The sequence below is a fragment of the Homalodisca vitripennis genome, chromosome 5, assembly GCF_021130785.1.
Source record: "Homalodisca vitripennis isolate AUS2020 chromosome 5, UT_GWSS_2.1, whole genome shotgun sequence".
NCBI classification, from domain to species: domain Eukaryota; kingdom Metazoa; phylum Arthropoda; class Insecta; order Hemiptera; family Cicadellidae; genus Homalodisca; species Homalodisca vitripennis.
In genome coordinates this window covers 185,031,498-185,054,787 of record NC_060211.1, presented here as the reverse complement: position 1 = coordinate 185,054,787, position 23,290 = coordinate 185,031,498, and the positions used below count along the sequence as shown (strand labels likewise).

The following is a 23,290-nucleotide window of genomic DNA, read 5'->3' as shown; positions in this document are numbered from 1 at the left end:
GTAATACCGTCAGATTTGTGATGAGACAAGGCAAGGATTGGATTTATTTGGTGCCGTGTACACTCCATAATGGCCTTAATGGCCTCCGAGTATTTCGTGCCCTGTAATACTGTCAGATTTGTGATGAGACAAGGCAAGGATTGGATTTATTTGGTGCCGTGTACACTCCATAATGGCCTTAATGGCCTCCGAGTATTTCGTGCCCTGTAATACTGTCAGATTTGTGATGAGACAAGGCAAGGATTGGATTTATTTGGTGCCGTGTACACTCCATAATGGCCTTAATGGCCTCCGAGTATTTCGTGCCCTGTAATACCGTCAGATTTGTGATGAGACAAGGCAAGGATTGGATTTATTTGGTGCCGTGTACACTCCATAATGGCCTTAGTGGCCTCCGAGTATTTCGTGCCCTGTAATACCGTCAGATTTGTGATGAGACAAGGCAAGGATTGGATTTATTTGGTGCCGTGTACACTCCATAATGGCCTTAATGGCCTCCGAGTATTTCGTGCCCTGTAATACTGTCAGATTTGTGATGAGACAAGGCAAGGATTGGATTTATTTGGTGCCGTGTACACTCAATAATGGCCTTAATGGCCTCCGAGTATTTCGTGCCCTGTAATACTGTCAGATTTGTGATGAGACAAGGCAAGGATTGGATTTATTTGGTGCCGTGTACACTCCATAATGGCCTTAATGGCCTCCGAGTATTTCGTGCCCCGTAATACTGTCAGATTTGTGATGAGACAAGGCAAGGATTGGATTTATTTGGTGCCGTGTACACTCCATAATCGCCTTAATGGCCTCCGAGTATTTCGTGCCCTGTAATACCGTCATATTTGTGATGAGACAAGGCAAGGATTGGATTTATTTGGTGCCGTGTGTACACTCCATAATGGCCTTAGTGGCCTCCGAGTAGTTCGTGCCCTGTAATACCGTCAGATTTTGTGATGAGACAAGGCAAGGATTGGATTTATTTGGTGCCGTGTACACTCCATAATGGCCTTAGTGGCCTCCGAGTATTTCGTGCCCTGTAATACCGTCAGATTTGTGATGAGACAAGGCAAGGATTGGATTTATTTGGTGCCGTGTACACTCCATAATGCTTAGTGGCCTCCGAGTATTTCGTGCCCTGTAATACTGTCAGATTTGTGATGAGACAAGGCAAGGATTGGATTTATTTGGTGCCGTGTACACTCCATAATGGCCTTAGTGGCCTCCGAGTATTTCGTGCCCTGTAATACCGTCAGATTTGTGATGAGACAAGGCAAGGATTGGATTTATTTGGTGCCGTGTACACTCCATAATGGCCTTAATGGCCTCCGAGTATTTCGTGCCCTGTAATACTGTCAGATTTGTGATGAGACCAAGGCAAGGATTGGATTTATTTGGTGCCGTGTACACTCCATAATGGCCTTAATGGCCTCCGAGTATTTCGTGCCCCGTAATACTGTCAGATTTGTGATGAGACAAGGCAAGGATTGGATTTATTTGGTGCCGTGTACACTCCATAATGGCCTTAGTGGCCTCCGAGTAGTTCGTGCCCTGTAATACCGTCAGATTTGTGATGAGACAAGGCAAGGATTGGATTTATTTGGTGCCGTGTACACTCCATAATGGCCTTAGTGGCCTCCGAGTAGTTCGTGCCCTGTAATACCGTCAGATTTGTGATGAGACAAGGCAAGGATTGGATTTATTTGGTGCCGTGTACACTCCAATAATGGCCTTAGTGGCCTCCCGAGTAGTTCGTGCCCTGTAATACCGTCAGATTTGTGATGAGACAAGGCAAGGATTGGATTTATTTGGTGCCGTGTACACTCCATAATGGCCTTAATGGCCTCCGAGTAGTTTCGTGCCCCGTAATACTGTCAGATTTGTGATGAGACAAGGCAAGGATTTGGATTTATTTGGTGCCGTGTACACTCCATAATGGCCTTAGTGGCCTCCGAGTAGTTCGTGCCCTGTAATACCGTCAGATTTGTGATGAGACAAGGCAAGGATTGGATTTATTTGGTGCCGTGTACACTCCATAATGGCCTTAGTGGCCTCCGAGTAGTTCGTGCCCTGTAATACCGTCAGATTTGTGATGAGACAAGGCAAGGATTGGATTTATTTGGTGCCGTGTACACTCAATAATGGCCTTAGTGGCCTCCGAGTATTTCGTGCCCTGTAATACCGGTCAGATTTGTGATGAGACAAGGCAAGGATTGGATTTATTTGGTGCCGTGTACACTCCATAATGGCCTTAGTGGCCTCCGAGTAGTTTCGTGCCCTGTAATACCGTCAGATTTGTGATGAGACAAGGCAAGGATTGGATTTATTTGGTGCCGTGTACACTCCATAATGGCCTTAGTGGCCTCCGAGTAGTTTCGTGCCCTGTAATACCGTCAGATTTGTGATGAGACAAGGCAAGGATTGGATTTATTTGGTGCCGTGTACACTCCATAATGGCCTTAATGGCCTCCGAGTATTTCGTGGCCCCGTAATACTGTCAGATTTGTGATGAGACAAGGCAAGGATTGGATTTATTTGGTGCCGTGTACACTCCATAATGGCCTTAATGGCCTCCGAGTAGTTCGTGCCCTGTAATACCGTCAGATTTGTGATGAGACAAGGCAAGGATTGGATCTATTTGGTGCCGTGTACACTCCATAATGGCCTTAGTGGCCTCCGAGTAGTTTCGTGCCCTGTAATACCGTCAGATTTGTGATGAGACAAGGCAAGGATTGGATTTATTTGGTGTCCGTGTACACTCCATAATGGCCTTAGTGGCCTCCGAGTAGTTCGTGCCCTGTAATACCGTCAGATTTGTGATGAGACAAGGCAAGGATTGGATTTATTTGGTGCCGTGTACACTCCATAATGGCCTTAGTGGCCTCCGAGTAGTTCGTTGCCCTGTAATACCGTCAGATTTGTGATGAGACAAGGCAAGGATTGGATTTATTTGGTGTCGTGTACACTCCATAATGGCCTTAGTGGCCTCCGAGTAGTTCGTGCCCTGTAATACCGTCAGAATTTGTGATGAGACAAGGCAAGGATTGGATTTATTTGGTGCCGTGTACACTCCATAATGGCCTTAGTGGCCTCCGAGTAGTTTCGTGCCCTGTAATACCGTCAGATTTGTGATGAGACAAGGCAAGGATTGGATTTATTTGGTGCCGTGTACACTCCATAATAGCCTTAGTGGCCTCCGAGTAGTTCGTGCCCTGTAATACCGTCAGATTTGTGATGAGACAATTGGAAGGATTGGATCTATTTGGTGCCGTGTACACTCCATAATGCCTTAGTGGCCTCCGAGTACGAGTAGTTCGTGTCCTGTAATACCGTCAGATTTGTGATGAGACAAGGGAAAGGATTGGATTTATTTGGTGCCGTGTACACTCCATAATGGCCTTAATTGGCCTCCGAGTAGTTTCGTGCCCTGTAATACTGTCAGATTTTGTGATGAGACAATGGAAGGATTGGATCTATTTGGTTGCCCGTGTACACTCCATAATGGCCTTAATGGCCTCCGAGTAGTTTCGTGTCCTGTAATACCGTCAGATTTGTGATGTAGACAATAGCAAGGATTGGATCTATTGGTTGCCGTGTACACTCCATAATGGCCTTAAGTGCCTCCGAGTAGTTCGTGCCCCTGTAATACCGTCAGATATTTGTGATGAGACAATGGAAGGATTGGATTTATTTGGTGCCGTTTGTACACTCCATAATGGCCTTAGTGGCCTCCGAGTAGTTCGTGCCCTGTAAATACACCGTCCAGATTTGTGATGAGAACAATGGCAAGGATATGGATCTGATTTGTGTGTTGCCTTGTTGTACACTCCATAATAAGCCCTTAGTGGCCTCCTGAGTAAGTTTCGTCTTGCCCTGTAATACCTGTCAGAGCTTTTGAGATGAGACAATGGGCAAGGATTGGATTTTAGTTGGTGCCGTGACACTCAATAATACCTTATGCCTCCGATGGGGGTGGGGGGGGGGGGGGGTGGGGGGGGGGGGGGGTGGGGGGGGGGGGGGGTGGGGGGGGGGGGGGGTGGGGGGGGGGGGGGGTGGGGGGGGGGGGGGGAAAGTTAGTGCGGCCTGACAGGTCAAAGGTCAACTGTACTCCCATCCCCCCCCCCCCCTTCTCTCCCACTCGCCGGGACAATCTGAGTTGTATTTTTCGGTTATAGTAAATATAATCCTCTGTAATCTATTGCCTATTCTGTGGAATGGTCTAACAACATTAACAGCGTTATGTAAGTGATTGTCATTTAATATTTTGGTTAGTATCCTCCAATTTTATTCTATAAAATAGAATATTTAATGCTATTCTAGATCTTAGAACGAGGAAAATTAATACCACTTTTCTCAACTTTAATTTTGTGTTAATGGATTTTGAATATTTTGATACAGCAATGTATGAAATTACACTAGATATGAAGAAGTAGTTGAATTTCAAATTTGGCTTAATTTTACTTTAATTTGGGTAGCCTGCAAGCAAAACAATGGTAAAAAGAAGCATCTAACGGCGATTGGATTAAAATATTTAAAAACTTTATATTCGTACAATAAAATACAGTTGTGTAATACTTATGTTATGCGGTTCCATTTTCTAAATAGTAACACTTTTTGCATAGTAATTTCACTTTATATCGTTGAATAATGGTAACCTTTTTTAAATTAATAAGTTAGATAATAATTACACTGGCAATAGTAGCAAAAACCATTTAAACACTTGAGTTATTACAGCTGCTTCAGAGAATGCAGAGTAATTTAAAACTATCTAATAATGAGTTCCATATTAGTGTGATTGATGTAAAATAGATGCCCTGTAAGATTCTCTGACCCCTTAAAATGTTATTTGAAGTATTGCCCTCCTGAAGATTCCTTTTAGGGCAATTTTGTTTTTTTACATGGAGATGTTGATAAAAGAGTCATATATGCCGGATGTGCTTTTTTCTTCTTACTTAACTTTTTCTGCGTATATTTTCTTCTCAAATTTAGCACTAGCTGGTTTATTCAATTTTTATGTAAAAATACAATGTTGGTATTGATTATGTAACACTAGATTTAGCAATTCAGTTGTTTTTAATTAGTCCCTAAAACAAAGTTGGTTATTAAAGTTTTCTACAAAAGTATAAAAATATACAGAACAATGCAAAATATTAGCATGAAGATAATATTTGATTCAATTGTTATACATTTGATTGTTTTACAAGAATAAAAAATTTAACACGCGCAGAGGTATTGGGGGGATAAAATAAACTAGAACACATAGTTCGCTACGGCGATAAGAGAAAAACATGTAAAAATTGTCAAATGCAGGTCCAGGCTAAACCAAAACTAATAAAAAAAACTAAAAAGTAAACAATTTGGGAAAAAAAAGTACTGTATTTTAATTAACATAAGGATGTTTTCCAATTGCCTCCGAGAGTCTAACAATGAACATGGCACACATATGCCCAGGTGAGGCTGAACAGACCTTCACAAATACAACAATGGTAGGTATGCCCTGAAGATGAAGACCTTTGGTTTCGAAAGGCCTCGTCCTCCAAAACAATAAACAATTGAGAAAAAATGTGTGTGTTTTTATTAACATAAAGAACATTTCCAATTGCTACAAGAGTCTACAATGAACATGGCACTCCAAGCCCAGTGAGCTGAACAGACTTCACCAAATACAAAACAATGGAGTTGCAACCGGAAGTTGGTTATACTTTGGTTTCGAAAAGGCCTCGTCCAATAAAATAAACAAATTTGGAAAAATGTTGGTGTTTTTATTAACATAAAGAACTTTCCAATTGCTAACAAGAAGTCCATTACAATGAAACATGGCCACTCAAGCCCAGTGAGGGTGAACAGGACTTCAACAAATACAAACAATGGAGTATTGCCTGAAGATGGAAAATCTTTGGTTTGTTCGAAAGGCCTCGTCCCAAAAAATAAACAATTTGAGACATAAAGTAGTGGTTTTATTATTAACATAAAAATACCCCTAAAATAGTTGGGACAACACGGCGCTGTCACGCGTTTTGGTGTGCTCTTCTTCGTGTTTATTAAGCTAGTTACAATTCTCAATTCTTCCATACCCTGAAATTTGGTAGCTGGCCCCCTAAGCGGGGTTGGCGGTAGCTAACTCTGTGGTTCTTGGGATGAGGAAATGTTGATATTCTGGTTTACGGGCAGACTGACACTTCGTCATTAGATTATTCTCTATAACACAAAATCGACCAAAGATTTGCCGGGTGTATTTTATATTAAAATCCTAAGGGTAAAAAAATAAGAGTTCATATATTTTTGCGTTTGCCCCCTAATAGTATTATTGGCCATATCGATAGAGCGTTAGCGAAGCCTTCACTAGAGAGGTCCTGGAGGGGAGAAATAATTTAAATTTCTGCCGTACTGTCCTGTTCTAGGGATCGCCACGCTATCTCGAAAACGAATTCTATAATAGTAGACTTTAAATTATTGCGACCTGTTGATAAACCTTTTCCATTTCTATCGGTGGTTTATGTTACACATGGGAATTTGGACAGGGCCTCTCCGAGCGTTAGTGAATATTTTGTCCAGTTACTATATTAGGTTTGGCCGTTTGAGTGCAGATCTATTGTGACCTGTATTCTGTTATGCTTCCAGTGATAATTAATTTAGGGTATTATGTTTTTATTAAAAGTCGGAATGTTTTTAGCGCGTTAGTGTTCCATTGAATTAGACACACAGCATGGCTGGTTTTATTGTTCCCGACTTATGCGTTTGTCACAACCGCTTTGGTCCATGTTTAGTTTACTTCTTTACACCTATGATTTTAGTCCATTGCATTATGGGAGTTTTTAGTGGATTTACCTGCAAATGATTGAGAGATCAGATTACAGATCGTCGGAAACGCTAGTGTATACTGAGTGTATTGTATCACTGATACAAGGCGCAAATTTCCGGGAGGAAGAAAAAGTTCCTGTTTTCCTTCACAAATGCTTTCATCGTAAAAAACAAACTTCAAAACAAAGAATATTTGTAGCCGGATTTTGGTTTTTGTGGCGGGTTACAATGATCGGGCCAACAAGGAATAATAGCAGATAATAAAATAAAATCTTCCAGTAAACATAATCTGGAGTACAATTAGTGACCTGAGGGAAATTCTATTTCAGCTAAACTAAGCCTGTTTCCCGCGGCTTACGCCACGCTTGTGGCCGGCGTGAATGGTGCTATATCTTTCTGGATCAAGTCGGAGATTGATATTTCGATACGCCGATATACAGTGTGCTTGCGTTGTTGCCACATATTCAGTTGAAAATATGTGTCCCCATGGCTTATAACCTATTGTACCACGTACATGTAATTTATTATGAAGAGGGTGAGTCAACCTCAAGCATTAATGCTGGTAGTTCAACCAGAATTCGAGGGGTTTATAAAGACAAAATATACTTAATATAACTTCCATGTTGCGCCCTTCACTATGTAGTGTTTGAGCGGCGAGGGATTTAATATACGCTAACTGCGATCTCGTAATGTGCAGTTTATAAATGGGTTGCCAGGCTCTTCTAAAACTTTTATCCTTCAGCATCACTTACACTGGTGGTGCGTGTTTGAAATCAATGGGCCCCATTAAATACATAATTAAACACTTCTCCCTGATAAAAATCTACCACATACATACAAAGTTTGCATAATGATCCGCCAAATAGTCACGACATTCCATAAAGGAACAAACTCACAACAACATTCTATTTAACATATTATATATGATACTAGCGGGACCCGAGCGCGCTTTTGCTGCGCATTTCAATAATTTTTTGCAAAAGGTTCGCCCGCGGGCTTCGCACGCAATTTCCCGACTTGAAAAAACAGTACACTTATATTCACTTATTCCTTTTTCTCATGCTACATTTCTCTAAAACATTGCTCGAGATAACTTGATAGTCGTTCCATCGTGAGCCTCTTGGGCCGTATTATGAAGGCTTCTATTGTACCTATATCTCCTGCCTCCTATCTAGCTGTTTACCACACGGCTGTCGCACGCAAAATCTTAAGAAACCGAAAAAGGTCCTTTATTATTACTTAGTAAATTTTTTTCTTTTTTACTATAATTAAATTTTAGATTAAATTACGTTTATTATCTCCGATTCCACGATTGAGCTTGCCTATTGTTTGGTCGTCGAAATCGAAGAGAAATTATGTACAACATCAGGAGTTTTGAGAAACCATAACTTCTGTCAAAAAAACAACCCTAAGGTTGATCTTTTAAAACATTGTCCTTTATATTTGTTAGCCAACGTAAGATAGAGTAATTTATATGATATATCTATGCTATTAACTCTTCTGATCATAGCCATGGAAGCATGCATGGTGTTTTTATTAAATTAAAATATTTGCAGTTAAAGGTGAATTTTTTTACCGGTCAAATTTTGTAATTGTAGTTATCCTGGATAAGTAAAGGTCTATGTTTTAACAGTTGATTGCAAAAAAAACAGTTGTTTTTTTAAAACAAAATTTGTCTTGTTTCTCCTCGTAAGCTTACTCTATGCTTTAAAACTATAAGTGATAATATATGTTTACAAAGAAACAGCTGATTAAAAAATTTGAAAAAGATCGTTATAACATATGTTTGCTGCAATGCCATTTCTTATGTGGTATACTTCTGTAACCCAGTTGGGGCGGGAATCCTGAATCGGGAAAAGGGACTATGATCGCCGGCACATAGCTGCTTATAAAACCCTTCTACCGTGGAAAAATCCACAATATACGTACAAATTTTTCATCTATTGGATCGGTCCAATAGTTCCACGATTCCATACAAAGGGACAAACATTACAAACATTTCATATTATTATATCTTATGATAGCATTTATAATTATATATAATATATATTAATATATTCTATATTATTATAATTAGGATGTAAACTACAAATTAGTGGCATTACTGCGCTTCTCTAAGCTCTCAACGGAGGAGGTAAACGGACTTCATACGTGGACTTCTCTAAGGCTCTAGTAACCATATTACCAAGGTTACAAGTAGCTACATTTTAAACTACCGCCGTATGCCGTAACAGACTCCGCCTTGGTGACTTTTGCCGTGAATACATTGCAATATCTATGGCTCGACGAACTATCGTGTATGGAGATTGTAGTGCGGACAAGACAGACAGGACGTAGACCAATCATAAATTATAGTGTCCCACTGAAATGAACCATTATGTTAAACTCACCTCATTATATTTAAGTTTATTAATGCACAATTCTAAAAGTCTACCACATAAATATCACTCAAGACAACATATGTTTGCCTACATGATTACATTTAGGGTTTTTTTGTTTATTAGATATTGGGGGTTTAACATCAGTGTTTTAAAATAATAAAAAGTTCTACACACCAAGTCACTATAAAATGATGTTGTATATGTTGGGATAATTAGGCTATATGTTTTAATATGTCACATGTTTGAATCTCTTTATGGATGACCTGAGTTCGTTTACAAATGTATTTACTATGCTATTTTGACAACGCTATCGTGTTTACCAGTAAGACCAATCTACAATCTAAATGTATTCGCTAACGCTCAGCCAAATCCCATGGAGCGATGTGTACCATCATCGAACTCAGTGTTCCTCATTAATGAAGAAATAAAGCTTTATTCCCCAATTTCAAGCTTATGTGTGATTTCGTTTTCTAGATCTATCGAGTGGACAGACGCATAGAAATGAAACTTTTCCAGCCACATGATTGGTAAGCTTCGTTAAAGCTTAGCCAAAAATAAGTATGTACTAATCACCTAAATGCATATTTTCAATTATATTATCTAAATTTAGATATGTATACATTAAGATGTTACGTCTGGTATAAAACTAAGCTCAACCGCAATTGATCGATTGTGCGGTGTCTTAATATGTTGCTTAGAATTCTTTGATTACATTAAACTTTAAACTAAAATGCTTCACTTATACCCAATTGTTTTCCATTTATATCCTGTGAGATTGCACAGTATCTTTGGTTAATATATATTTCGAATGCCCCACCACAGAACTACATTTAGCCAAATTGTAAATTAGCTATGGTCTGCCAATAATAGAATTCCTGCCCTTGCTTTCACACACTGGTATCTAAGTTTAAGGTTATACAATCGATTTTGGTTGGGACCTTTTTTTTAATTCATAGTCCCTTAGGATATTTTTATGTAGATATAAAAAGCAGAAAATGATTACTAAGTAATTACAGGCTATCCAAAGTAGTAGACAATTGCAATTTAGTAATCAGCACCAAGGAATAAGGTACAGTCATAAATTTACAAGTCTATGACTTGAGTCACGAACTAATTAAATCTCAAGGAAATTATATATTTCGCTGAATGTAATGAAAATACCACGTTTTTATTATTTGTTTCAAAAGAATATTTAATTGTTTATACAATAATAATATGTCACCCTCTTCAGTCATCTTTCATGGACTTACAATGTAAAGCTCATATATAATCAACAGTTTTCCTTGGCACTAAATTATAATATGACCCAAAGTTCTGCCTTAAATTCCTACCACTCTTTGTGGAATAAAACAAAGTTTTGCATTTGGATTGTAAACGCGTGTCTTCTTGAGTTCATTCATGAAGGCTGGGAGGAACAAGTTATGAGATATGAGTATAATGAGGAGATAGTTTTATCTAAAAGTAGGTCCAGCTAGCTTCAGCTTTAAGATAAGCATGGTTTAATCTAGAAGTAGGTCAAGGGTAGCTTCAACTTTAGAATGGGGATGGTTTTTACCTCAAAGTAGATACCAGCTAGCTTCAGCTTTTAGGATGGGCATCGTTTGATCTAAAAGTAAATCCCGGCTAGCATCAGCTTTAAGATGGATGGTTTGATCTAAAAGTAATTCCTGGCTAGCTTCAGCTTTAATATGGGCTTAATTTGATCATAAAATAGGTCCGGCTAGCTTCAGCTTTAGGCATGCGTTGAGGTCATTCATGAAGGCTGGGAGAAGAAACAAGTTATATGATGGGCGTGGTTTTATTTTAATAATTGTGCTGATGGTCCAGATTTAAGCATGGATAGGCAACAATGCTTAGAGACGCAAAGCCAAAATTTTCCACGCAAGAAGCAATGATCAAGGGTTTCTTCACTGTCAGTTTTTTCAGCTGCGCTATTATAAATCCCTATTCAGGACTATGTTGGTTATTATCTCAAGGTAAACCATATTATTTTGAGGCGATGTCCTGAAGCCATTTATACTGTAAAAATATTTTTATGCAGTTTTTTAGTTACTTATAACTGTATCGGCTGATGGTGATTACATGTTTACATACAAGACTAAGATGGATCGTATATAATTGTATATTACATGATGGGAAACTATCTTTGCTCAATAGAATTTGACGATGGCATGAGAGGAGAAGTACAACACTTGGCGCTTACTGGGTGCGCCCAGGCAAGCATGACAAATGCGGTACGCTGTATACAAGAATGCAGGAGTTCTAAAATATTAGCTTTGAGCCGAAGCAACAACCGATTGATGTGTACAGTGTTCAAGCGAGTGTAACAGATTTCCAGCCCATTAATAAAAGATCATAATTTCTTTAACAAAGTGGATATAATGGTTGCGGCATGTCGGGCCGAACAATCCGCGTCGCAGGATTGGCTGTAAATAACGCATACCCCGAGCTCGTGCTCCCACCTCCCAAGCGCCACCCACCTCCCAAGCGCCACCCCACAACCTCCCACGTATCAGTCTTACCCGAGCTCCCATCGCCCGAACTTCACCCCTTTTCCCTTGGCTCTCCAAACACGTTTTCCATCTTCATTTAATAGGTGACCATTCTACACAGAGTTCATCTTTGTACTTTTATTTCAAAGGGTCATAACTCGGAGGAGAAGCTCTGACATCATTTGTCTGGAGAAGAGCTCGCTGTAAAAGCTGAGCTGTTTAAAACACAATATTGGGTCTTACCTGGTATATCATCGTAAACATTAATTTAGAAAATTAGTTCTGTATACTTAGGGTTATATGGAAATCCCTTTACAAACTAACGTGTTTTTATTTATTACAGAATCATCAGGGCATATTGATAAAATAAAACAAATATCCAATTTTAATAGTCATATTATTATTGGGTGATAGCTGTTACTCGTGAATTTGCACGCAATTTTTAAACCCAAATTCCTTAGCCTACGTGTAAAAGCACTTATGATATTATGTAATGTGCGCTATGATATTTCTCGAACGTAAATAGGCATACGATCAGAGGTTGAGGGAGAAGCACTATGAAGGTTCCAAATGGGGCTCATGCCAACAGCAGAGTACTTGCCCTTGTTGCCCCGATCAAGAAAAGACAGATGCTTTAGGTCCTCAAAAACCTACCATGAAGTTTAAAAAAAAAAAGGGGATTCCACTGCTCTTGTGATCTGTAAACTTCCGGTCGCTAATTGTATCATTTCCGGTGACATACAGTTTTTTCCCTCGTTTTCCCCCCAATGAAGAAATATAAGTTTACGGTGGTACTGTAGCAGCGGTTAGAAGGAAGACTAAACTACGTGTCCAAATAGACATCTAACCCGGTGCATTCAAGGAAGGCTTCTAGATAGGGGAATCCTTTAGGAAAGTTTATGCAACATTTCAGAAATAATTTTTGAGTTATAGTTACTTGTTGTTGGGCTTTGCCGGGGTTGTTATCTGGGGCAGAGTGGCTCGTTGAAGGCATTGTTAATGTAAAAACTGCCACCCTCGCACCTGGTCCAAGGAAAACCCAATCAATCTTGAGTACGGAGACATGCTTTGCACACCTACTCTATTACACCAGTTCTTATGATATATTAAAATATTATAACTACAATAGAGGTTGTTAAACTAATACATATGTTTTGTTACTGTTCCAGGACATACAATGTTTACAGGGAAGCACAGTTGGTTATATTTAACAGGCAGCTCTTTCAATTAATATTTCCACATACTTTTGTGGATTGGTTTGGACGCTTTTAAGAGGCCAGTTGAGGCCGTTATTAGAACGGAGGGAGTATTTTTCGAAAATACATAGGGCCGTATATTTTATTACCAGGGAGCCTAAGAATGTAAAATGTCAGTCCAATCGGCTTCAATAGCTTTACGCGTGAAAGCACAATAACAAACAAGCAAATGGTATTTTCGGCATTTATACTGCTATATAGGTAATTCCTTTAGGGTTAGGATTTAAAATTTAAAATTTATCTTCCTTCTAATTTTATTCAAATAACTTGCGTGTTCCAAAAGATTTGGGGTTGTATACTCTGGATATTTATCAAACGTTCTAAATGTTCTATTTCTCTTTATCATAGAAAGTGTACATCATTCATTCTACCAAAGATGAAAGGTCCTAACACATGTTTATACTTATTAGCTCTATCTCTTTATATATTAATTCTCTGTTATACCGCGGGCTATTAGGTCTACTATAGTAAGCTTATGATTTTTTTAAGATGAAAAATTTTGGCTAAGAAATTTACATTTCCAATCATCGTTTGTCCCCGTCGCACGCCCATACGGCTAGTGGCCAACGTTCTCCGCGTTGAAAATCAAGACAGTATGATAAGATTTGAAGGGTGGTGGTGGGCAAATGTTATCCAGAGTATCGCAGGTGCTGACGGGTCAGGTCATCACAGTTTGGCAAGGCCGACTCTGGTGTACAGTCATGTTGTTGTGTGATTTACGACCTCTCTATATTTTCCAGTTAAAAAACACAATAGAATTTAGAATATTGCACAATCTTTTTGTCAATCTCAACCAATTTTGTAAAAAAAATTCGACATTCATTTATAAAAAATTTTCCACACAACAAATTTTGCCAAAATAATCTAGTTTTTGAATTTTTTACCTTGCCGTCCAACCACGTTCACAGTGTTGCAAACTCCTTGCCCCAGGAAGAGGCTCCATTCAACAAAATTCTTTGGATTCAAGGGAAACTGGGATCAAGTTTTGACACTCAATGAACAAAATGTGGAGCTTATAATGGCAAGATATCCTAGATATATAAGATCAATTGAAGACATTAGTAAATAAACTGAGTACTATCCGTGATATTTATAAACGTGCAAAGCGACTCGTGTAGACTAACTATCCGCTTTAAAAATGTTGCCCACAAACGCATGATAATAATATAGCACACATGAGTTTCCTTGATGGCGTATGATACTCAAAATAAGTTTCCTGAGGGTTAGCGTAATACATTACCACAGGTATTAAGGTTAACCATGAAGCAACCGTGAAAGTAGATGATAATAATTAAAACAAGCGTTGAGGTTTTAAAAATAGGACATATTAACACATGTAGCCTAAATTCCCCCCCAATTCCAACACTATCATCTTTTGCTAACTTGGTGAGTAGACTTTTATTATTTAAACTATGTTTTGAACCCAAACCTAAAAACCAAAATTGAATGCATCATGTGGGCAAGATGTCTCGGATAAAATACATATTATGTAAGCTTAGACTTTGCATGCAACTTCATTTCTACGTAGACAAGAATGAGATGTATGATGTGAATGCCCAGTCATGGAATTTGGAACCTTTTTCGATAGTGGACACGTTTTTCTCCTTTGTGTACGGAGGATTTAAAAACATATTTTCTGTCTGACAGCCTTACGTCTGTCCGTCCACGGGACATATCGAGAATGGAATTGGCTATAGATGTGAAATTTGTCATGCGCAACCTCCGCGAAGCCTGTAACGTAACCGTTGTACGGCTCTTATTTTTATAACATAGTGTAAAATATAATAATGTAAAATGTATATGTTATGTTGTTAACACATAAGTAAGCTATAAATCGTATGTCACCATCGACTTCTTTACCTGTTACATACCGAAAACTCAGCCACCAATGTGTATGTTGTTTATTAGATGAGTTTGGTTATCTCCATTCAATCTCTTGGCGCAGCGAGTAGAGTATGACGGTAAACTACTCATAACTTACCTCGTTTTAGTTTGTGCTTCTTGGAGGCCCCATTGTGAGAGTGGCTATAACGACCAGTGATACGATCAGTGCAGAAATGTAATCAGTTACTCGTCATCTTGGTATAGGTAGAACATGAAGAATCTTTACATTTTCTTTTTCTTGAATAATCCTTTTGATAATTTACAATTTCTGCTTAAAGAAAAACTGTGACGGCAGGTAATTTTTAAAATATATTAATATCATTCGAATATTACATGTTTAAGAAATTAGATTTTATTGTTGTTTTCTTATTGATTATAGCAATACGTTATATATAAAGATTCAATAACCTGTGAATATTGGAATAATCTAATAAGTGCGATATTATTTTGAAGTGTTACAAATCTTTTGGTTATACATAAAACGAAAATCGTCGTCGTCACCAAAATCACACCGAACATTTCGGATCAATTTTCACCAGAAACTTTAAGCACGTGAGTTAATGCATTGTGGTGAAGTAGTTGTCCAGGAAACTTATACAAACAGTCGATAGTTTTTACGTTTTAAAGAATTAATATGAATATAATTTGTTAGTCACAACATAAATTTAATTTTGAATAGTCGGAGTGTTAACCCAATGTAACTTTTTCCCCATGAAATTTTTTAAAGTAAAACTGTAAAAAAATATCGGATTTATATTAGTGAGTTTAAAGCTTTTTACTAATATGTAACCTGGGGAAACGCTTTATGCACCCCCAAATACCCGGGTACGAGGTTGCATGAAAGGGCAGGTTTCGCTTGGGGGTAGTGAGGGAAAGAATCGAATAAAAATTTTTACAAAAAAAAGTCTGATTTCTACTTCCTTCCCTAACCCCATTTTTTTCTGTTATTTGGACCCCCCCTTGCCAAAAAGGTGAGAAAAATCCTTTGCCTTTTGGCCGCCTTGAACAGTCAGGGCCCTTATTTATGAACCCCGAAAAAGAAATTTTTGCTTATCGCTATTTCACCCCATCGAAAATTCTTTTTTACTGCAGTTTTTGTTATCAATGATCTAAACAAGATTGAAGCCAAATATTTGATTTTAAAACCTAGTTTTTTTTTTATGTATTAGGTATTCTTTTACCTGAAGAAAAAATCAGATTGCAGATCTTAAACGTATGTTACTGATTTCTTTTTCACTGAAGTGGCAAATTCCGGGAAAAATCCCTGTTTCCCTTCACAATCCTTCCCATCGCAAAAAAAACCCTTCAAACAAAGAAATATCTGAATCCCTATTTTGTTTTAACAAACAACATGAAAAAAACATTCTTTTTTGTCTGATTTTTTAAAATGATTTTATTAATTGAATATTGGTACAAAAAATACTTTTTGTCAAGTTATATAATGTTAAATTACTTTTTCCCAAAATTTAAAACCCCCCCAAATTTTATTCTTTTCAAGTCCAGATATATAAAAATTTTTTTTTGAGGGTAACCAGTAATGTTCTGATTGGGGTTAACCGCGTTTTGGCCCCGGGAAACTGTTAATCTTTGCGAGATAAAAGAATAATTGAAAATAAAATTCTTGCTTGAAAATTAAATATTTTTTCTTTCTTCCAGAAATTTCGTTTATGACGGACACCAATGGAGATGGGATGGATTTCTTTTTCCTACCCATTAATTTGTCTCATGAACTTATTTAATTAAAATTTACTTCTGTACTTGAAAAAAAAGCTTCTATTTCACTGCCAAATAAGTAAAGGGTTTGGGGGGGAAAGGGTTATTCAATGTAAAAGTTGATTTTTGTCCATTCACCTTCCTCTTAGTGCAGGTCGGGAATCTGAGCTTTTCAGATTGATCCGGAATCTGGAGTCATATTCGTCTGAAGAGCCCCAAAAAAGTTGGGGCAAGATTCTGAAATTAACTTTTGAACCTGGACCGAATCATGTGATCTAAAAAAAGAAGTTCTCATTATCTATCTAAAAAGTGAAATGCGAGGGTTTTAGACCGATTCTAAGCAGGTAGTGTAATTTTAAAGGGGGCTTTTAAGTCGGAAAAAAAAGATGTCTGCCCTTTTTGAAAAGTCCTTAAAGGGACAGACAGGGGGCCCCTTGGGAAAAAGACTAAAAGAGGTTTTTATTCCCTTTTTTTTAAAAAAAAAACTGGGGAAACAATCTCTATTAAAAAATAAAGGCTGGATAAAACGAAAAAATATACATAATGGCTAAATTGTTACAAGAATCTTAAGAAAATGCTTGATCTTAAAAAAGAAACTATGATCTCTTTTTAGACATCTTTTATTTTGGGAAATTTTTGCGAATTATTTTTTTGGCCCCCGCTACAAACCGAATTCACATATAAAGTGAACCCATGTCTACATTTACTGCCGGGCATAACCAAATTCCAAGAAATTTTAATACGAGTACGCATTGTTTTTTAATTAAGAGTTAAAAATTTTTATCCAAAATAAATTTATGTACAATATTAATTTTTAAATCAATGTTTTTTTATAAAAAAATAAGACGTTGAAACTAAAAAATTTAAATTTTTTTGTTGGAATAAAATTTTACGAAATTTTTTGTTTTGGAAACAATGATGGATTCAAAATGCTTTCCCGTCCGACCCCGTCTACATCGCATCTGTCACCGTCAACTACCCAGGCCAAAGCCCAAGAGAAGCCAAAAACCCAAAGAGGGCCAAACCCAAAAACCAAAGCCAAGAAAGTTTAAAAAACCACTAAAACCCCAAAGAAAAGCCTCTTTTGAAATTTCACCAAAAAAATAACAATTTTTTACCCTAGCCCTATCTCAAATGCAATCTTAGGGAATTTAACCTTAAAATATTTATCGGGTAAAAAATTTTTGGGGGTTTTTTTGGGTTTTTTTTTTTCATTTTTAAAATATTCCCTTTTTTTTCATCTTTTCTTAGCCATGTTTATTCCTTTTGGCCAATTATATCTTTTTCCCTTGATTTTCTGTTTTTTTTTTTTTAAGGGGCCCGTTTTTTCAATTTAAAGATTTGGATAAAATATTTGCCTGGAAAATGTCATCGTATGGTCTTTTATCAGTTAACCTTTTTTAAATCACTTTAAATTTACAATATGGAGTTAACAAGTAATTGGCAGTTGAAATACAAAAAAATATTCTTGTCAAAATCAAAGGGCCTCGTGCGTATTTTCCCATACCACTTGGTTTTTAAAATTTAAAAAAGGAGAACCACAGCTTCCTGCTAAATGTCCTCTGGGCATGAGTAATCAGATAAGAATGGCCGATACCCTTACTTTGTTTTTGAAATAGTTTTTTCCAATTTAAATTTGGGAATGTGATTTTGGTTTTTGGGTTTTTATTATGTAAAACTGTAGTTTATTAGTAATTTGGTTTTTTTACATAATTTTGATAAAACTTTACTATCCCCCACAAAAGTTTTTTTTTATAATAATTTTTTTCACTTTTTTAATTAAATTGGACTATAAATTTCATATGAAAGATAAATACCTCCGTTTATTTTCCCCTATATTTTTTAAAATGTGTAATATATTTGAGTTATTTAAATAAATCTTAATTAAACCCCGTTTTGTTATTTGTGGCGTTTTAGTGGGGGGAAACTTTTTTGCGCACAACTTTTCAAGTAAAATGTATTGTAGGGATAAATCGGGGAAATTAATTTTATTTTTTTTGACAAAATATAATCAGATTAGGGAAAATACTTTCTAATGTTTTAGGGAAGTAGTAATCCTTTAAAAAATTCCGAGTATTGACTGCACAAAATTTTTTGCATTGTTCTGAAATAGAGACATAACTTACTGTTTACTGATTTTAAAAAAAGCTCAATTATAAAAAAAGGTGCTTTAGTTTAAACCTAAATATTTTTTTAAGAAGGAAATTTTTTTTTAAATTTTCTTTTTATTAAGCTGGTTTTAGGGTTTTTTTAAATAAAAATTTTAAAAATGATTTATTCCAATACTATTTTTTTCTTTAATAATACTGATAATTAAAAAAGCGAAAATCCCGTTATTTTTTTTTAAAACCAAAATATTTATTAAAATTTAAAAATTTTACTTTTTGTTATTTTTAAAGTTTATATAATAGTAACAATATGAAAGTTAAATTTGGGGGGGGCCAATTTAAAAAGCATTTTTATGTTTGTATAAGCAAACTGCACGATAAAAAAAACTTTTTAAAAGAGTATTGGCAGTTATTGGAAGACATTGCCAATGAAATTAACTCGGGCAGGCTGCTGTACTCGGGAGTAATGTGTTTTTGTCAGGAAACCGCAATCTATTGACAGGGTCAATCATCAATAAATAAATCCATTAAGGGCCCCTGTTGTTTTCCTATCCAACCGAAAACCGGTAGGGAAATGTTACAGGAATATTTCCTGCCAATATGTTACACTTCGTTAACCCCGATGTCATCGTTGTATTTTCGTTTTTGTATAACATTAGCTAAGTTATTGTTGTTTTTGTTACATGTTCTCATCATTTTTATGCTGGGTATTTTAAAAAATTAGGTTAAACATTGTTTTAAAATAGAAAAATGAGGAAAAAAAAATTACATCAAAATATTTTTTTTGTTGGGTAATTTAAGTTTGTTGGTTAAAATTAATAATTAATTTTTCTGTCCTATTGGGCCCTTTAAAAATCATAAAATGAAAGGCTTCTATACTTGACAACAAAACTTATGCAAGCCTAAAAATTGTAATTTTTAATAAATAGCACCAAATCCTAGGGTGGAGGGTTTCCATAAAGATTTTTCTTGTCTAATAGAAATGCATTTCCTGAAAAATTTAAGTCAAAAATTAAAATTTCACTTTATCTGGTTATAGTTAGGCTAAATGCGTTACTTGCACATAATTAAATATCGAATGTTACATTCATTGTTTACACATTTTTAAGATGTGATTCCCCTTTCAATCATACGTGTTTAAAAGGGCCCAAACTGAAAGATTTTTGCTCCCCCAACCGAACCGATTATGAATATAAAAAAGGGAAAAAATCATTAAAAATTTTTTCAAGTCCTTAGTTCTTTTTGAGATATCCACAAAAACAGACAGACATAAATGAAATTTACCTAACGTTCGCCCCTAAACGTCATCTTGTTTTAAATAAAGGGATTTTTTTTTGGGAATGTAGTTGATAGAAAATTTCGTTATAATTTAGTAAATTTATTTCAAGATTTCGAGTGGATCTTTTTACATTTGGAGCGTTTTTTGATTTGTTTTTTTACATAAAAAAAACTATTGTGTTCCCCGAAGTAATATCTGACCAAATACAGGAATCAGTCAAATTATATAGAATGCCAAAAAGTTTTTGTCTATACCAAAAATTGTTTATTCGAGACAATAAAATACAAAAAAAATAAAAGGGAGAAGGTGTAACCCAAGGCTAAGCACTTATCAGCATAGACGTTTGGTAGGTGGCGATAACGTAAACCCTTTCAGGATAGGGGATTGATAAGACCTGTTCTTTTTGGGAAGTGAAAGGGTTTTTTTAAAATTTATTCTTATCTGCAAAAATGATAACGAATGAAAGCTAAACTGCACGAAAAATCCTGGAAATTTATAACTTTAAGTTTTTAGCAAAAAAACCCTATTTAGAACTTCATATACTTTGAATTATTTTTAATAAAGTTTTAAAATCGATGTTTATTACTCTTTTATCAATTACTTCACGTTAAAAACATTTTGTAATTAATATTATTAGATCTTAAAAACTGTACTTTAAAACTCCATCGGGGGGTCTATAAAATAAAAAAGCTGTACCTGATCTTTTTCTGTTAATTCTTTGATTTTACACACGTACACACACAATAAAAATACATAACAAAATAAAACATACAACAAAAAAGGAAATTTTATCTTATGAATTGTATAAAAATTTTTTTTTCATCATTTGAATTAAAATTTTTTATTACAACACTATTATGTGATTACTTATACTACAAAAAAATATGTATAAAATGCACACTGCAGGTCTTCCCTGACTGCAAAAAGTGCATAAGTTTTTTCGGAAAAATCGCAAAAAGAAACAAATTAAAGCTATGTAACTGTTTAATATGCCCGGGACAGTATGTAGAGTTACTGGACCCTGTTTTTCATAAAAAAGTTACAAGCATCCTTTATTAAAGTATTTTTAAATGCACTCACAGATTTTTTTCCTGAACTTAAGCCTAAATATTCCACAATATTGCTTGTTTATGTAATTGTCATTAAATCCAAAAACGCATAAAAAAAACACTAATTTTCGTTAGGTGGGCCAATTCACAAAAGGATCTTTATCGATCACAGAAATAACATTATTCATCAACTTTTTTCTGTTTTTTGCCCTTTAGATACTTTCCCAAAAGTTTTTTGTCTGTCAAGCCTCAAAAGGCAAATTCATTCATGACTTTTTAAAATGCCCAAAATTTTTTTTTAGGCATATGTGCTTGGTCAATAAAATTTGGGTTATATTTACAACGGGTTTCCTTTTCCCAGAAAAAAAACAATATTAATATTTATATCGAGAACAATGTTTAAAAAGGTTATTTTTTTGAAGGCGCGGCCAGTTTTTCATAATTTTCAAAATAATTTGGTTTTTTTTTTTTGGTTGCGAGTTAAAGGTGAAATTTTTTTGTAAAAACCTTAAACCCCAACTGATTAAAATAATCCTTTTCAATTTTTTAAAAATAGATTAAATTTTAAAAACTTCTATTTCTTTTTAAAATGACAAATAATTAAATACTGTAAAAAAAGTATTTACAGTGTTCTTTTAAATCATACTTTTAGAACGGGCGACCTTTGGGTAATATTTTATTTGAATTTATAACTAAACACTTTGTTTATAACTTTAAATAACTATTTCAACTTCGTCGATCAAAGTTTTTACATGTTGCGTTACCTAAAAAAAAAAAACAAAAATTTTTATAAGTTTTATAACATTTTATTTTTTCCCCTGTACTAATTTAAAAATTAAACCACATGTTTTTCAGTTTTCTTTTTATTTTAAACTCCAATTGTTTTTATTGCCATTTTTTTTTATAATTTTTATTTTAAAATGTTTTTTCTTGGGTTTTGAAAACGTTAGGTTTTTTTCCTATCACAAAGCACACTTTATTTTGTAAATAACATTTAAACCCTTTATTGAGAAATCAGTATGATTTTTTAAAAAAATCGAAGTAACATTTTCAAAACGAAAAATAATATTCTGTTTCAATATTTGCAACACTAAAAAAACCAAAATTTTATTCCACTTTTTTACCAACCATTCTAAAACAACAAAATAAACTTGAGGAAACATACATTTACAGTACTGTTTCAATTTCACGCTATCAATATTTTATTAAAACGCTCACTGTAAAATCAAACTATCACATTTTTCTAAAGAGTGCCCATCTAGTTTTATTAAAGAACAAAAAAAAGGAACATTAAATAAGAAAATAAAACAATTGGTACTTTATGTTTTAAACAATTACTTGTTCTTTGATTGGAAACCTTTTCTTTCGATTCCACTAACACAAACAACCATATGTTACTTCTTGTTTCCACTTTGATTGGGAATTTCTGCAAAAATAATTGAACAAAAAACAATCCCCAGTTGATTCAAAATTTTATTATTTGAAATCTTGTTTTTTACTTTGAAATTTTAAATAATAATAATAGCTTTATTTCCACATTTAAAACAAATTCCAAAAATATATACAAAGAAAAACCCAATAATTAAATATAAAAGATTATTTTAAAACCCATTAATTAATCACAAAAAAAAAAAATAATAATGTATTCATCCTTTTAAATAAAATATGAAATAATTTTTAAATTTTTAAAATTGTTTTTGTAAATAAATACGATAAAACACTTATAGTCAAATTATTTCATCGTTGCCCAAACTTTGGTGTAAATAATCGTTTATATATTGTTACTTCGATGTTTTACGATGTGGGGGTATTCGTTTGGGAAAGGGCGAGATTTTATAACTATTTTTTACGGACCCTTAACCAAAAAATTTTAAATTATGGGTAAAAAATTTTGCTAAAAGGGAGGTAACTTGAAAGACATAAGTAAAAAAATTTTTGGTTTTTTAGGGGTTTTTTCAATTTAAAAACGGGCCGAATAGGAATGGAAGACTACGGTTTTTGCAAAAAAATAATTGGGGGTTTGTTTTTTTAAAAAAAAAAATTTAATTCTTGGGGGGAAAAAATTAAAATAAAACCCCGGAAATTTTTAAAGTAGAAACCCTTTAAAAAGTCCCCTTCCCGGGGGCAAGTTGGTCCCCGTTAAAAGGAAACTTAGGGAAAAAAACAAATTTTGGGGTGGGTTTAATTTTGGTTTTAAATTTAAAAAATTGGGAATATTAAATTAATTTCCCTGGCCCATGAAATTTAAAATTTTTGGAAGGTAAAATAAAAACAATTTTTTTAGGCGAAAAAAAAAAAAACGAAACGGAAAAAAGGCCTATTTAAAATATTTG

General features: G+C 35.1%; 1 protein-coding gene across 3 annotated transcripts in view; it reads right to left on the bottom strand.

Moving 5' to 3' along the window:
• Window positions 1-23,290, bottom strand: part of LOC124363319 (farnesol dehydrogenase-like) — a 58,377-nt gene that overhangs the window by 6,561 nt on the left and 28,526 nt on the right. The window lies entirely within an intron of this gene.